At 37.2% G+C, this 3,200-nt stretch overlaps 1 pseudogene; it reads right to left on the bottom strand.

Annotated features, from left to right (window-relative positions):
* Positions 1–2,001: 2,001 nt before the first annotated feature.
* Positions 2,002–2,524, bottom strand: LOC108366003 (complement component 1 Q subcomponent-binding protein, mitochondrial-like; annotated as a pseudogene).
* Between the last annotated feature and the right edge of the window lie 676 nt (positions 2,525–3,200).

Below are 3,200 nucleotides of genomic sequence, written 5' to 3'. Positions count from 1 at the left end.
AAAAAAAAACTTGTATTAAGCAAGTGCTTCGCTTTAAATAAATCACTTTGCAACAACAACACCTGTTCACTTCAAAATGGCGGTATCTTCGCTGTATCTTAATAGCGAATGTGGAAAACAAAAACAAAACGAACGGTTTGCAAAAAAATTTTTTTTTTTTATAAAGTTCAAAGGCAAATTAAATCTTTTTTATCCTTTTTTCTCACAACTTCACCCGCGACATTTTGTTTGACACTCGATTTTATAAATAATGTTTGAAAGTGCACTGAGGTGTGAAATCAAAACCACGTACCTTTGTAAATGGAAGTGCTGCTTTTGTGACAAAATAAGTTGCTGGAACTGTAGCTGCTGTGGCAAATGTAGCTGCTGGAACTGTTTCTGCTGTGTCCTTTTATGGTGTCTCAATAATAAAGAAGCCTTCAACTGGCAGATTATCCTGTTGCAAATTTTTGATAATGTGGCGATCAAGCGGCAGTGGTGCGTGTGGACTGCATTTCTGGCGCTGTGGAGTACTCGGAGGTCAATTTCTCGGCTGAGATGGACCAATATTTACGCGCCGGCGTCTTTGGGTTGTTAAGGCGCTCGCACGTAAAGAAAAATAAGTGAAAAAAACAACAGCGTATTAGTGTGTAATTCTTAACAATAATAACAAATGTGTTCTTTATTTGTGGAGGAAAATGTTTAATAAAACAGTGTGAATTGAAATAGATATTTTGCTGATAGCTTGATAAGATTACCTTTCTGACGTGGTGTGGTGGCTGGCAGTCGCTATGCTGGTCTTCAAGGAAGTGAAGGAGTGCTAACAAACGAAAAAGGGTTTGAGCCCGCCGAACAGTAACCTTCGTTGAGTTTCCCCTCAACTTAGTTACCGTACGGCGGGGCATATTGTTAACGGCTGGAATGTTAGCCGTATCTTATATATGTGTGTGTGCACTCAGATACAAAATTATTTAACGCGCATTAGGGTGGTGCAGCATATTTAGGTATGGGCCTAAACAAATGTATTTTAAAGAGCATATTATCTGAAGCAAATTTCAGAAATATAAACCCCTCCCAAAATATATTCCTAGGTGCGCCCCTGGTGTAGAGGCTTTTACGTTGGTGGCATGAAGCTTTCACCTGCGAAGACCCCTAGTAAAATTTCCAGGAGAATAATTTTCTAGAATATATCAATCCTCTAGCGACCTTCCAAATTTGCTTTTGGCGCGATTTCCTGAAGTAAGAGTCAAATAAAATCCTCTTAGGCGCGAGCTAATGGGTTAAAATGTTCTACAAAAATATTTCCCATGAAATCTTATTATATATGTCTTAAACTTGGATTTCGCTCAGACATGTTATTTTAACTATTTTTTCGACTTTTTTGAAAATTACTTAGGCCGAGACATGAAAACTTTAGTAGGCCATGAAATAAAACTACGAGCTAACTTTTGCAAATCCACGGAGTGTTTTATTACTGGATGGGTATACTTTCAGAGAATATCAACAAAGTCCGGGCTGGTTTCGGCTGTCCCATAGTGTAATTTGAGTTGAACTTTTTAGACAGGTGGCCACTCTCTTCAAGCACCTCAAAAATATCTTAATTGTTGCATAGTATTTTAAAGTAAATGCAACTAAAAAATAAAGTTTATTCATAACCATTTCGATTGATACCCATATTGGGGTAATTTATTTAACTTATTAAATAATTTGATTTTGATTTTCTTATATACATATGGCACAAAACTAAAACCATATTACACATATACAGGGCAAGCCTTTTCATTTGACGCCTACCTCCTTTTTGAAAATCGAACGAAAGTTACAGATTTTATGACTTGGTGTTAAATATTTAATGTAAACATCTGCGGAAGCGATTATTTGAATTTGACACCTCGAACTCGATTAAGAAGTTGAAAAAAAATAAATAAATTTTGGAACATCGAATTTGCACCACCGAATTTCGAATCGAATAATCGAATGGTTGGGCAATGTTCGAAATTCGGAAAAAAATTGAGTTTTTACCCCCCACTACCCATCCCTAGTGTGCCCTAAAAGAACTAGCATGTGAATGACAATGCGGTTGGGCCCTTAACAAAATCCACTTCAAAGCATGGTTTTGCTACGCATCTTACCGATTTCAGCATTGAGATCCAGTTCAGGCTCATCTTCAGGGTCTACAGTGTGGTTGGCAGTGAAATTTATGACGATGCTCTCCGTATCACTCTTCTTGGTTAATTCCACAACACCGTCAACCAGCTTAACGCTGAAGCTATCCAAAGTGGTGGGATTCGTCGTAATATTTGGTGATTTACGTTCAGCCAAAATTTCGTCAGTAAGGAATTCGACAAGCTCACGTTCACCCTTGGTGTGCATGTGCTTGGCGCCACCGTAGCTCAAGCTGGGCTTTTGCAATGAACCCGAAGCTTCAGGATTTTCGAACATGTGCTATAGCGTTCGAGTAAAATCATGCCTGCCAAATACATTTTTTTGATGCGTTCGATGAATTTGCAGTAATTAGGCTGCTACCGAAACGAAGCACCGATTTTTTGTTACATTATTCATCTGTTCCACTCAATTTAGTCAAAATTGCGTTGACAAATGCATCCGCTGCAGTCAACTCTTTTATTTTAACCTCATGTTGGTCTTATTTTTCCGGAAAATAACACCAGCAGAAATTATGCCAAGCAACCTCCTGTTATTAAGAAAGAAATACATTCAAACACAGCTATATAATACAATATTTTACAAATCCTCACCTAACCTTCAAATTACACAACCGCCGCGTGCCAGAAAAATTATTACAATTTAAAAGAAATATGAATTCGCCATGTATGTATACGGATTTCCATTGAATCCATTCTGTCATTTTTTGCAATGAAAAAATGTACATATGTATGTATACTCTTTCCATTGTATAAATGCACCTTGAATGGCTTCTGACATTTGTACATACACACATTCCACAAAGTGAACGTAGTAAGGTAGCTCGAATTAGTGAACCGTTTCGACATTCAGTGTAACTCGCTAGTTGTAATAAATACATTTATAACTACTTAACCCATATATGCCCAGCGCCCCATTTTTAAAACGCCTTATAATTTTGAATTATACAAAAAGTGGTTATTTATATTCCGTAAAAGCTTTAGTGGCGTGTTATTGTAGGCCGTGGCAACACTGACACGTGTTTTGTTTTCCGCTTAACTTAAGTATATTTTTTAAAC

The sequence above is a fragment of the Rhagoletis zephyria genome, unplaced genomic scaffold (genome assembly GCF_001687245.7).
Source record: "Rhagoletis zephyria isolate East Lansing unplaced genomic scaffold, Rhagoletis_zephyria_1.1 Rzeph_scaffold_02106, whole genome shotgun sequence".
Classification (NCBI taxonomy): Eukaryota; Metazoa; Arthropoda; class Insecta; order Diptera; family Tephritidae; genus Rhagoletis; species Rhagoletis zephyria.
The sequence above is the reverse complement of the archived record's forward strand: the minus strand, read 5'-3'. Positions and strand labels throughout refer to the sequence as shown.